Raw genomic sequence first — 13,635 nt, 5'->3', positions numbered from 1 at the left:
GTATGAGCTGCCACGTCTTCTAACTCTTCATATTCCCTGTTAGATCCGGGGGTCTCTAGTTGGCACAGGTTGGCACTTGTGACAAATAGGGATCCTTGCTTCTAGTCAGAGTGAGGGGGATACACTTGTTATATAACCCCTGCTCACCCCTTTGGTAGCATGGCATGAGCAGACAGGCTTATCAAAGGCAATGTGTAAAGTATTTGTACCAACACTCACAGTAATACAGTGATAACACCACAAATGGACTCCACACCAGTTTAGAAAAATAGAAGTATTTAATCTAAATTAAACATGACCAAAATGACAAAAATCCAACATACACAGTTCAAGAATATGGTTTCAAAAGTGTTCTTAAGGTTGCGTTAAAATAATTCACAGCTGCGTCACGTTTTAGCCAAAAGTACATTTAGATGCGACAAAAGTTTCAAGTAAAAGCTGCAGCATTGGAAAACAAGCGATCTGTCACTCCAGAGACCCTGGGGAGGCGATGCGACAACCCCGCTGGAAGTGCTGCGGTGACTCCGGTCTGTATGGGGAGGGATGTGATGCCTTGTGTGGATTCCGGTGCGCAGGTTTCGAAGGAAGCGTCTTGCAAAGGTACTATGCAACGATCTCCGGGGTGGCGACGATCTCCGGTGCAGCAACGATGCCCGGCTCAGCGTCGATCTTCTCCTCTAGTGGCCCCTCTATGCGATGGCTCTGCGACGATGTTCGCAGCGATATGATGCGGTCCGCAACAAGCGGTGCAGCGATCTCACCCAGCAACGACAGGCTCTGCGACGATACTCGCAGCGATGGTAATCTTCCCGCAACGGACTGGTGCTTTCCGCAAGTGAAGGATGCGATGACTCTGGCAGCGATAACAGGTGCTGCGACGATCTCGGCCTTCGCAGCAGCGGGAATTTGCTCGCAGTGACGGGGATGCGCTCCGCAAGGGAGCGATGCGTGAAACTTTGCAGAAAGTCTTTAGTATCTTGATTGTCAGCTTCCCAACACAGGTACAACTTCCAGAGGCACCACACATGGGCCAAGCACTCTAGGAAGGACAGAACTCTCTCTCAGTAGAGTTCAGGGAAGCTGAGGGTGAAGTCCTTTTGTTCCTGGGACTTCTTTACAGTGAGCCAGCTCTTCTCAGGCCCTTAGAGATTCCTTCAAGCAAGGGAACACAGCAAAAAGCAAAGTACTTCCCCTCTCCTTGGCAGTAAAGAAACTGCAGGTCAGCCCACAAACACACAGCAGGACAATCTTTCTTCTTCAGTCTTCCAGCGTTCTCCTTGGCAAAGGTTCCTTCTTGATTCCAGGATGATCTAATTTTCTGTAGTCAGGGGTCCTGTACTTATACCCCTAAAAGTCTTTGTTCCCTTTGTGCGGGATGGCTCTGGTCCCGGTCTGAACCAGTTCTGGGTGTTCCTTGAGCACTTTGTTTTCCTGACCTCTCCTTTCCTTTCAGAGAGAGGGTCAGGGTCATCAGCCACCCAGCAGGAGGTGGAGCCAGCATTGTGGAAGGCAGCCACAGCCCTATTCAGGCCCAGGTGCTATCCCTCCCACCACTCAAGATGCAGATGCAATCATTCAGCCTAGGGCTGACTCATCCAGCCTCCTGGGGGCTCCCCAGCTTCTGTCACTCACAAACCAGACAGTCAATTCACAAACAGGCCAAGGCACACAGAAAGGTCCGACAAGAGAACAGCTACTTTCTAAATGTGCTGTTCTCAAACACAGGATTTAAAAACCACATTTCCTAAAAGATGTGTTATTAAATTCTGAGTTCAGGGATACCAGACTTTTATGTCCTATCTTGCTCCTATGGGAAGATATGCTGGTAGCCACTGTAGCCAGCATTCCCCATGATAGCCTATGGGCAAGATAGCCTTACAATAGTGAAAAACGAAAATGGCTGTAATTCACTACCAGAGCATGTCACCTGCACTAGTACATGTTCTACCTTTCACATGCACTACACCCTGCCCAGGGGGTACCTTGGGCCTCCCATAGATGTGTCCAATGTGTACAGAAAGGGAAGGGTTAGACCTGGTCAGTGCGGACACTGGCCAGGATGACATGGCAGTTCACAGACTGCACACAGACACTGCGGTGGCAGGCCTGAGACACCATTTTAGGGCTACTCATGTGGGTGGCACAATCAGTGCTGCATGCTCACTAGTAGCATTTGAATCACCACCCCTGTAGGGCTGGTGATTCAAATTCAGGGCCTGATTCAGGGCCTGTGCTGCAGCCAGGCCCTGCTTTCAAATCCCCGCAGATAGTGAACGGCACGCTGCACACAGCCTTTGGCCGTGTGCAGTGGGGGTTTGGCCACAGGACTTGGCCTGCCACTATAGTCTGTAGCCACACCCCTAGTAGATTGCCAACCCCACACAGCTTTTGGTGTGTGCAGAGTAGGGTTGGCCTTCGGGTCCCCATCTCCTGGGAAAACATATTTTAAGGGGGGGGGCATGCAATCTCCTCCCTTACAATAATTGGTGCTGGGACCCCCATCACCAATGCCAAATATAATAAAAAGGGGAGGGGGGCCGGTGGACCCTCTCCCAAAAGCCTTATTTTGCCCAGGGATCCCATTCCCTGGGGACAAACCAATATAAATAGAGGGCCTCCCTCCCTTTATGGAATGTGGCTCTGGCAGTGGGCTCCCTGGAGCCTATAATGGCTTGGGGAGGGAGGGTGGCATCCTCCTTACCTTAATTAAACAAGGTGCCAAGGTCACCATTTATTTTCTTTCTTAATCCCGCCGAAGTCCTGTGAGATTGCAGCAAAAAATGCTTTTTTTTCTTTTTTTCGAAGCACTGGGGTGATTGTTTCTCTGGCCTCCCACATGGGGCCTAGGGGGGCAGGGTATCCCTACCCTGACCCCCCTTTTGTTATTTGTATTTTTGTAAGTTTTAGGCAGGGGGCTTAGTCCCGAGTGCTGCAATGGTTTTCAGCAACATTTTTATGATGTTGCTGGCAGCCAATCAGAGCACTCTCTTCCGCAGGACTGGGACTCCCACGGAACAAGATGTCCTTTTGGGAAAAAAGTTCTCTGGGCCAATCAGAGCGCTCTCATTTCAAACTGGCACTTCTGCAAGACTCTCTCAAGCCTCTCAAGGATGCAACCATCCTGATTTACAAATATTTTTAAACCTTAATATTTCAAAAACTACTGAACGGGTTTACACCATATCACAAAAAAGCAATTTGCTGACCAAGGTCTAGTTTCCTGCCAAATTTGGTGTTGTTCCATTCAGCAGTTTGTGACTTCTTAAAGAAGTCTATGAAAAAGGCATGGGGATTTTGCGTTTTGAGACCCTCTTTTTTTCCTCAGCCCCAGCTTGATGGATCACCCTAAAGCTTTCCATGCACAAACTAGGCACTTTTTTGGAACGTTTAGTGGAGATTTGTCAAACGGTGTCACAGTTATTAGCAACACAAAAAACGAAATTCTTATCGAAACGTTGACCTAACTATAACTACCCAGTTGCGATGACAACTACTGCGTAATAAATACATATATATTTGTGCAGTTAGTTTAGGGTTCCAGACTTTGTCGATCTATATATATCGACCAACGCGACGTAGAGACTACCTTTGTTGATGTATACATATAAAAAAATATATATGTATATATCTATATATCCAACAGAAAAGGTTGCCCCAGTGAGGCTGGCCACCCAGAGTGCATTCTCCTTTGCTTGAGGGCCACAGCAGTCTCATGATTCCCTCTCGTCACCGGTCTCAGGCCCTAGGGGTTTCGAGCTACTGCTCTAGATCACGAACCACCACTGACGAACTGAACAGCCCCCAGTAAGTTTGGACACCTGCTTCATATAATCAGAGTTCCACCCTATTGGGCGTGTCTTTATTCAAAGTGATGCCTCTAAGCATTCTGGTAAATGCAGTTCCAAAATTACGATATTATATGAAGCAGGTGTCCAAACTTACTAGGGGCTGTTCAGTTCGTGATCAAGAGCAGTAGCTCGAACTACGTAGGGCCTGAGACCGGTGACGAGAGGGAATCATGAGACTGCTGTGGCCCTCAAGCAAAGGAGTATGCACTCCGGGTGGCCAGCCTCACTGGGGCAACCTTTTCTGTTGGATATACAGATATATCTCAAGGCACTAAGTCAAAAACAGTAGGCACCAGTTGCTGGCATTACTAGCTGGAACGCTAAACCAGCTGCAGGAACATTGAACCAATACTTATATCTAGTCTCTTACAAAAGGGAAGTTTAAAAAATGAAAAAGTAAAAGAACATGCCTGAAATTCCTTGTAGACATTGCTAACTGAAAGCAATTTGTTGTGCTTCTTCAAGGAAGTGTCCATATAAAGAAACTTATGCTACTGTAAAAAGGATAGCTCAGTGGTTTAAGCACCCGCTGTTGGACCTTCTGGTGATGAGCAACATTAAATTGGTTACTCATGTTACTTTCAAAAAGTGCAAAGGTGCCGTATGAAGCTCTATAAGAAAACTAGCTGTCTTTATATAGTGTTTGGAAAAACGCTTCCTTATAGGTTTTTAGAAGGGGATAATTTGCATAATTTATTGAGACGCTTATGAAACACTATGCAGGGAAATAAAAGGGAAAGAAAGCGACTGCTTCCTTTTTTTGAACAAATGTTGAAAATTAAATTGAAAGACAAATGGTCTTTGCAGTGATATTTTTCCTACAGCAATTCCCTTTTCTGTTCTTTGTGCTAGTGATGCATAGCAATGGCAGTAATGGAGATCAGTGCAGTAGACTTTTCCATAGATAGTCTTTTCCAGGTCATTTAATTCCTTCAAGTGTCTTCAGAGCCTTCCCGCAGAGCTAATGATAACAGAGTGCCACATTATGCTGCTCGTGGTGACCTGCTTTGCTAGGTGAGAGAATTTCTGCCTACTCAACAATCTGTGTAAAACATAGCCCCAAATAACTGCTATGATCATTCACTAAGTATATTAATGTCAGTGTGAACAAGCTCTTTTTGCTGCTAAAGAACTGCATTTCAGGAACAAATGTGGGCATTGATAAAGGCAGCCGAGACGTCTTCTTTTTTGGTACCCAATTACAGTGGTGTGGGGCGAAGGTCGCAACAGCTACGGTGACCTATCTGGCCCAAAAATAGATGGATGAATAGGTCTCAAAAACATCAGCGCCAAATATTGTTTTCCCTATGCCAGATTTGCTGAGCTATCAGGGGCGGCTCTAGGCTCATGGCGGCCCTGGGCAGGGAGCGTTGGTAGGGGGCCCCGGAAGAGGGGGTCCAGGCGGGGTAGTGAAGAGGAGCGGGGTCAGGGTGTTTACAAGTGGAACCGAGCCAGAGGCCGCCAAATCCCTTCCAGGGGCCGCCACGCAATATGTATCCATCCTCATAGGATTATTATATTAAGGATATATATTGGCGTGGTGGCCCCTGCGGTTTGGTGGCCCTGTGCAGGTGCACAGCTTGTACATGCCTAAGGCCGCCCCTGTGAGCTTTACACGTTAAGTGTACAAACTAAAGTATACAGGAACCAAGCTATTCACGGCTGATGAGCCTATAACAAGGGCGAAACCGGTCCTGGGTTGTTAGAGGTTCCGGTTCAGGAAGGACCAGGCTTGGCAGATCGGGCTGGACTGTTCTCATTTGAGAAGGGTCAAGACTGATTTGTAAATGGCTGGGTCCAAACTGAGGTTGCATGGTGTGCAAAATGATGATGGACTGGGATGCAGAGAGTAATTACCAATTGCTAAGAATAATTCGAACATCCATCCATCACTTTTTGCATACTTGAGCTTCACAACTAGAACACAAGCGGTTACATTTTGAGACAGTTTTGGTTTTTCTGCAAATACTGTAAGCAAAGGTTTACTACTCCCGCATTTCTCTAATTTAAAGTCTACAATTAAAGGAGACATCCAGTTAATGATATCTTTGTGTATATCAAGACCCAATCCACCATAGCAACTCCTTTCACAGTAGTGAAGTTTGCAGACTGACTGAACACCATCTTTAAAGTTCACACTCCGTTTTGTAGAGAAAAAACAAATCGGTAATATGTATACTTTGAAAAGAGAGTAATTTGACGTGATGCATTGGGAATGGTATTTCATGCGGGACATTTAACATTTTCCCACCCTGTTTTCACCATGCATTGCAGGGGGGCCTGGGCTGGGATGACAGGGTAGGAATATCATCACTATGACTCGGCCATCTTGGGGCAGATGGTCTCACGGTGGGTGGTGTAGTGGCGGTTGAACTGACAAAATCCAGCGGTTTCCAGATGCTGGAAACTGTGGGTTTGGAGGGGTTGGAGGACCACCAGTGTATGACATGTCTCCCCATCCCCCTAACAGAAATACTGTCCAGAATCGTGACTTTACAATAACAAACAAAAAAACGACACCGTTCCCTCATTCTAATAATCCTACTCAAAAACGTGCTCTGCATTTTCAGTCTTTTAAATCCTCGGAAGAGACCTTGACAATCCATCCAGCTGTGTAAGCTGTGATGCGTCATGATCACCATACCTGCTCTGTTACATTGTTGAGTTTCTGATATCAGACGGTTCATTCTTAGGCAAGGCATATTGCAAGAGGATCTCATTAGAATGACCTCACTGAAGTCTAGAGTATTGCAGACCCTCATAAAAGGAATGTTAAAATTGCACTCTCTTGCATATTGAAGCAGTGGAAGAATGACCCTCGAAGAAGTGATTTTGGGCGAAAAATGTCTGAGCTGGTCTTATTTTGAGGAAAAAGAACAATCAAATAAATTAGTTTTGAAGTTTCAAACACTTTCTTTGTGACCTTGCTTGATGTACTATCATTTGTAACTCCGACCAATTAAACAGAATATATTTCCTTTTAAAGAACTTGCTAGAATTTGCTGTAATGGACAAGAGGTTTTAGCATTGCAGTGCAATGCTGTGTTCCAAAGTTTATAATAAAACCAATGTAGTGAAATAACTTTGAATATTTCAGTGCTGGTGTAATAATGTATAGAATAATTGAATATACTACAAGATTGCACTTTTCTAATCTATAGTGATGTAGGGTATAAAGTTTTTCATGGTGTATCATGGCTCTCACATAATACATTCTGATGTGCAAGACTCATGGTGGTCATGGTGGCAACTGAGGCGGGAGAGTAGAAGTTGCAGAAATTTGTCTCAGAGCGGTGCTCAATTTATCAACCTGTTAAGAATACAAGTATGAGTTATCCAGGCCAAGATTTAAATCTTAACTTTGGATGTGTTGCTCTGTCCTGCTTGAATTTTAATAATGACATTTTACGAGTATTTTATAGAGATGAAATGGACAAATTGTTTATTATCTTTTAATTCTGATTCTGTATATATATATGTCTTTTATTGTTACGGTTTTAATTGACTAAACAATAAACATTTACTTACTTACTTACTATCCTGCTTGAACACTCTCTCAAACCCACTGTTTTTTTCTCCATCAGCTGATCTATCCTCCATTTTCTGCCGTTGCTCTGTGACAGAATACGTTGGATGGAAACTAGAGTTTTGCTGACAGGCTGAACCACTTGCCCCGCCAAGCCAGGAACTTCTTCATACACTTCCTAGTTCTGTACAAGGTAAGGGGAATACTCACCTGTACGTTTTTTATGCTTCCGGGCAACTTCCTGTTTGGGTGCCTTTGAGGATCATCATTATGTAAATCCCAAGGGGTTGTTGTGTTTCAGAGAGTGACAGGCATGCGCATTGCTTACCTAGGTGAAAGCTTCATTTGTTATATTTTTAGGTATAGAATGTACCATAGAGAGGACTGGGAAGTCAGACAGTTGCATATAACTTCAGCATGTCTTGGAAATATGTCAACAGCACTGGCAGTGAACGTTGCAGGAAAGGCAGATCATTATAGAATTCCCTTGATGGGTGGCTGGTTCCCATATCTGGAAAGTAATTGAAACTTGAGGGATACTACCAGGAAGTTGGGCTTAACATTAAGTTTAGGACTTCCAGTTCTGTTTTCCTGCCTTAAAAAATGTTTGACATTTCCTTTGTGCTCTTACAGAATGTGGAATTGCATCCCGTTTTAAATAAGGTGTTTGAAATCATTAGCAAATCTTTGTTTATTTGACAACATTCATTCTATTATGTACATCCATGAATTCAGTTCTCCCTGAGAAAGGCAGTGGTATGTGCGGCTCTAATGCAGAATCATTACTGTAAACACATAATTCAAAACAGAGTAATTCACTGCTTCGACACAGATCAGGGAAACAGCATCTTCCACAAACATTGCTCTGACAGTGATCTGCTATGGTTCGTGGATCTTTGCCGACCTTTGTGAGGTGGGGAAAGTGGGTGATGCGTTTGTACCCTGAAATTCCTGTCAGTCACAAATCCATGATTCTCAGGGTCATGCATTGCAGCTATCAGTTTCATGCTGGCTCTCCGCTCACAGTGAGAGTGGAGATTGTGGATTTGAACACGGAAGGATGTAAAGGGCACAGAGGGTGGTAGGGGAGGGTGTCATGGTCCACGATATTTAATTTGTGTTGGTGAAGGGCAGCGCTTAATTTGAGCCGGTTGTTTTCTGGTGCTCGGCACCGGCACTTAATTGTCAACACTGGTGCTTGTGACAGTCTGCCACAAGGTGGCGCTATCTGGTTAATTTAGAGATGACCACAAAAACATTAATTCAATATATATAAAAAATTACTGTTACCTTTTGCCCAAGCCATTCTTATAGCTTTGGGGGCCTGAAAGAGTCCAAATTGTGTTGTTCTTATCATTGGCAGCATGAGAGGAGTAATATGTGGTGCAAAACATGTGGTGCAAGCTGCAGTGGCCTTCTGACGAGAGACCTGGCACTTACCTTTTTACGAACTAAGCACTGGTGATAGGGTGTGGGGAAGTAGTGCTGTGGTTGGATAGGGAAGGTAGCAGGATACTTTCATTCGGTTAGCGGGGTTGGGGTTCTCCTAAGGGTGAAGGGCATCAGCATGCCAGATCTGTTTTCAACGTTCAGTAGGGTAAATATAGCCACAAGGTGGCTGGACATAAGGCACTTTTAAGGAGTGCAAAGGTATGTGACGCTATATTGTGCATGGTGTCCCTATGATTGTTCAGTCCCGTTGCTGCTGATTTAACTATGGTAAGCGGATTTGGTGATAGTACACTATTTACCATTTTAGATGGGTAGTTTTCAATAATGTTGAGTTTTAAACTCGCGGTTACAAGTGGCATCATAGAAAGCTTCGAACTTGTCTACTTGATATAAATTACAACCCCACACTGGAAAACAACCCTGTCGTTAGCAGAAACCTGCCAATAATTCTATACATGGTGTGCTTTTTGTATGGGAAAACCAAAGATTTTCAACAAAGAAAAACACATTCTGCTGGTAGGAAGGTATAAATAAAATGGAGTTTTCATGCGTTTGTTTTTGGGCAGAGGATGGGTATGAAGAGGAATGGAAAGTCAGGCCAGTGCAATATAATACCAGACAGAATGTCATTGAAATGCCTTGAAAGCACCACCAGCATTAGATGCATTAGAAGTAGCTCTTTTGTCAGTGACCTGGATGGCAGTACCAACAATATTTCACCGATTCTGTGGCTTTTGAAAGAGTCTTTTTTTAACGAGGTAGGAACTTGAATGCCTGTGCAATAACTCACAAAGCCCCAGACATAGTATTCACATGTGTACGCTTGCATTGCAAGGCAGGTTGCTTTGATGATCCCCCGCTAAACATTGAACAAAACAATGGTGTCTGGTCATTTTCTACAGTGCAGCCGGGTGTATTGTTAATGAAAGAGGCCCTTGCTATTAAATGAGGAACAGCAGACAGACAAATAGATAAACACAAACTTCATTAAGTCAGTACCCTTCCTGTCCAAGTTCTATTCCTAGTAGTCACATAACCTCAAGTGGAAGATAAGCTAAGAGAAGACTATATGCCTATACTGATTAATCAGGCAATTAGGAAGGTACATCTTAAGAAAGAAAATGAATAGTCATTTATTGGTGTGTCAATGATGGTCTTTTGGTGGACTCAGATGTGCCATTGTGAATGCTGACATCTTCTGGTTCTTTATTGTGGCATGGTAGTGGAAAGCTCAAAGTGGAACAGGTAAAAGTATACTACTATGTCGTGTTCTCTCTTTTCAAGTGTATTTGTTTATGGGCAGAGTAAAATAGACCTATTGATTTTGAGTTTGAGGTTAGCGTGGGGCATATAGAAGTTTATTTATGACATTAGAGGTTGATAAATCTTCCTTATTTTTGGCATAGAAGTCTACCCATTCTAGCATTAAAACTCTCAGTATTGGAATTGGGAATACTTTTTTGTATTTCTTCATGAAAAAGAAAACTATCTTGCAGCGTTTACTGCTTGTGAGCTTTTGGGTTGTTGGTTGACAGGGGTGTTTAACCCTGGCCAAGCAACAGCTACAGTCCCAATCAGGGTGAACCACAACAACACTAAATAAACCTGTGCTTAATCCTCTGGAAGCTTGGCACAAAAGCAGTCACTCTTAACCTAAAGCAATGTGTAAAGTACTTATCCAGCACACAAAAAGTTATAAAGATAAGGCACAATAAAAGAAAAATCACACAGCAATTTAGAAAAATAGAGAACATTGTAAATCATTTTATCACCAAAAGGACAAGAATCCGGTCAGTAGATCCTGAGTTATGAATTTTAAAGTTTTTAGTAAAAGCTAGCACCTAAAAGATCAAAGTGCCAACCAGAGTCGTCTATTTGTGTGAGACCGGGTGAAGGTAGAAAAATATGGAAGACCATGATTGAGAGTGGAACAGGTAAAAAATGTTAATTGGGCCCAGTAGGTGTTTACCTTTTAAATTTTGAAGAAAAAGTTCTGAGTAGGTAAATGTCAGCAACGCATGGTTGCAGGCAGTGTCCGAGGAGGGACCCTTATCGTTGGATAGCCACTGGACGGAGTTGCGTTGAAGATTTCTTCATTTGCACTTAGTCACTTTTTTAGAATTTGAAAATCTCCAACGGGGAGAGGCAAGAGGCTGTAACGGACTAAAGTTTCAGGTTGCTGGATACCCCTTTAGCGAAGTACTGCTGAACAGGATTTGCTACTGTGGAGAAGAACGTTGCGGGAGCAGCCGCAAGTCAGGCCGACTGGCGATGTACCTTGAGCGGTTAGACAAGCAGGTCCTCCCTTAGTTCTCAGAGCAGTTTTAGTCAAAAATGTTCTAAGTCACAAGTTTTAGATTTTGGCTATCTACCCATCTTTAGCACCACCACCCCTAAGTGTCCCAGACTGAAGGGGATACACTTGAGAGGGTTAGGATTCCCTCAGTCTGGGTTCAGGTGCAGGTTTAAGATGGTGAGAGCCTGTTTTGTCCCTGTTGCTCCAAACAGGAGGCCAGAAAACTTGCCCTTGGATTCACTCTGATACACAGCAGGCCACAGCAGCAGGCAATCCTCTGAGAGTCCTTCTGCAGGTCCAGAAAATGAACTGAAGAGTGGGACTGATGGTCCCCTTTTTATACATGGTGCCATCTTTGAAGTAGGAGAATTTTCTAGAGGGTTCTCTTTTGAAGTGTTTGGAATTTCCTGATTCCCCTGCCCTGGCTCAAGGCAGGTTGCAGGTGCAAAACAGTGGTGACAAGCCCTTTTTGTAAAGGCAGAACACTGCCTAATCAGTTGCAAGTGGTGCTCCGACCCCATCCTGCCAGCAGATAGCCCATTCAGGCACACCTAATCCCTTGATTCTGTGCCTAACTGAGAGGAATTCCCAAAGTCTAAATGCCAACTGCACCCAGTCATGTGACCCAGGGGAGGGTGCAGCCACTAAATGGCAAAGGCCAGGAAAATGCCATTGTTCTAAAAGTTTCATTTTTAAAATTGTAATTTAAAATCTGAATGTACCATTAAAGAGGATTTTTAGTTACAATTTTATAACTACCCAGCAGGAAAAGCTTATATGTTCACTATCAAAAGTTAGCATTTATTAAATGTAATAAGGCAACCCAATGTTATCCTATGGCACAGGCTGGCCTGCTAGTTGTAAAAAAATGAATTTAGGAGTTTTTCTATACCAGGACATGTAAAACTTAAAAGTACATGCCAATCCTTTTAATTACAGTGCACCCTTCCATATGGGCTACTTGGAGCCTACTGTAGGAGTGATTCATGAGTAATAAAAGAGGAGTTTAAAGTTTGCAAGGGGGGGGTCATATTGACAAGTGGAATTGGTAGTTTAAAATTGCATTAAGGCTGCATTGGCAGGGCTCGGATATGTTTTAAGGGGCTACTTAAGTGGGTGGCACAATGGGTGCTGCAGGCCCACTAGACTAAATTAACAGGCCCTGGGTATACTGTATACCAATCTATAAGGGACTTATAAGTAAATTAAATATGCCAATTAGATGTAAGTCAATCTTACCTTGTTTATGGTAGTGACCACAAGCACTTTAGCACTGGTTAACAGTGTAAAGTGCACCGAGTCCTATGGCCAACAAAAACTAATTCCAGCAATAATGGAGGGAAAGAGGCAAAAGGTTTGGGTGAAGACCACCCTAAGCCTCACAGGTCAAACACAACTGCAATGTAGACAGTTAAGCTGTTCAGGGTCTTTGTGAAAGAGTATCTGTAATCTTTGTGATCCCTCTTTTTTTATTTTTGTGTTGGCATAGTGCTGTTGTTTGTTAGAGTCTTAATTATGCGCAGATGTCCTCATTGTTTTGTTAATGTTTTTATTTTCAATGAGTGAATGGGTTCATTATATTCTATAATGTGAATGTGATAGTGACATTTCCTTCCTTGAAATGTTTTGGAAATTGCATTATCTTTGCTCTGATGCTTGAAATGTTATCTCAGGCATGTTGCAAATTGCAGACCTACTGAGATGAAAGGACGTTGTGCATTTTTGGGTTTCATCGACTGAACAAGTGCTTCAAGAGAAAAAATCCAAGCCATTGGACTGTGTCCTCGTCAGCATATATAGCCGGCACATCATTACACAGTTACAAGTTGTAGTATAAAGCTGCTTTGAGATTGTGACAGTTGAATGATCAGAGCTTGCGGCTCCTAGGCCTAGCTGTTGTGTGTGTTGTAGTAGCATATTGAGGCCAAACAAATTGAAGTGCAGGCTTAAAGTTGTCAATGTGGCCTGTTGTTGGTACTGGCTCTGGTGCACTAGTGATTTGAGCTGCTGCAAAGCCTTTACATAGTTCTTACTTATGGGCCTGGTGATAGATCTTGGTGAGAAGGCTGCTTTATCAGCAGGTCCACATTTGATGCATGCAATCTACTTCTTCCCTGTGCATGCCCCTCTCGCTCATCCATGAATGAGTGCCTTCTGACATCACTTACGTAACCAGTGGGAATGTTCTGCTACAGCGATGGCCTTTATCTTTTTTCACAATAAAGGAAGAAGGCAAATCTGTCAGTTTTGTGGACATTTGGATTGCCCCAGTTCATGTGTGATGGGCAGTTTTTACTTTGCACTACTTGGGTTCTTGACAGTGTCATTCCAGTTGGCCAACTATGGCGCGTCCAGACCCCTCTGCCTCCAGTTTCTCCCTCTCTACTGTAGATGGCTTGCAACCAGATTTGCTGCTGTATTACTGATTTCGTCCTCCACTGCAGGATGCGTCTGGTGATTGAGCAGTCTTTACTATTACCAACATCACAGCTACCTCATCAATTACTCAGAGC

At 43.7% G+C, this 13,635-nt stretch overlaps 1 protein-coding gene across 2 annotated transcripts in view; it reads left to right on the top strand.

The window, feature by feature from the left end:
- CNTN5 (contactin 5) overlaps window positions 1–13,635 on the top strand; it is a 3,039,905-nt gene that overhangs the window by 1,069,450 nt on the left and 1,956,820 nt on the right. Inside the window, exon 6 of one of the 2 annotated variants that reach the window (XM_086935289.1) lies at window positions 7,433–7,567. The gene's annotated coding sequence lies outside the window, so the exon portion shown is untranslated. Of the gene's footprint in view, window positions 1–7,430; window positions 7,568–13,635 lie in introns of those variants that run through there. The other variant, XM_086935290.1, reaches the window with a different exon arrangement.

The sequence above is a fragment of the Lissotriton vulgaris genome, chromosome 8 (assembly GCF_964263255.1).
Source record: "Lissotriton vulgaris chromosome 8, aLisVul1.2, whole genome shotgun sequence".
NCBI classification, from domain to species: Eukaryota; Metazoa; Chordata; class Amphibia; order Caudata; family Salamandridae; genus Lissotriton; species Lissotriton vulgaris.
Note: the sequence above shows the minus strand (reverse complement) of the source record. Positions and strands in the feature narration are given on the sequence as shown.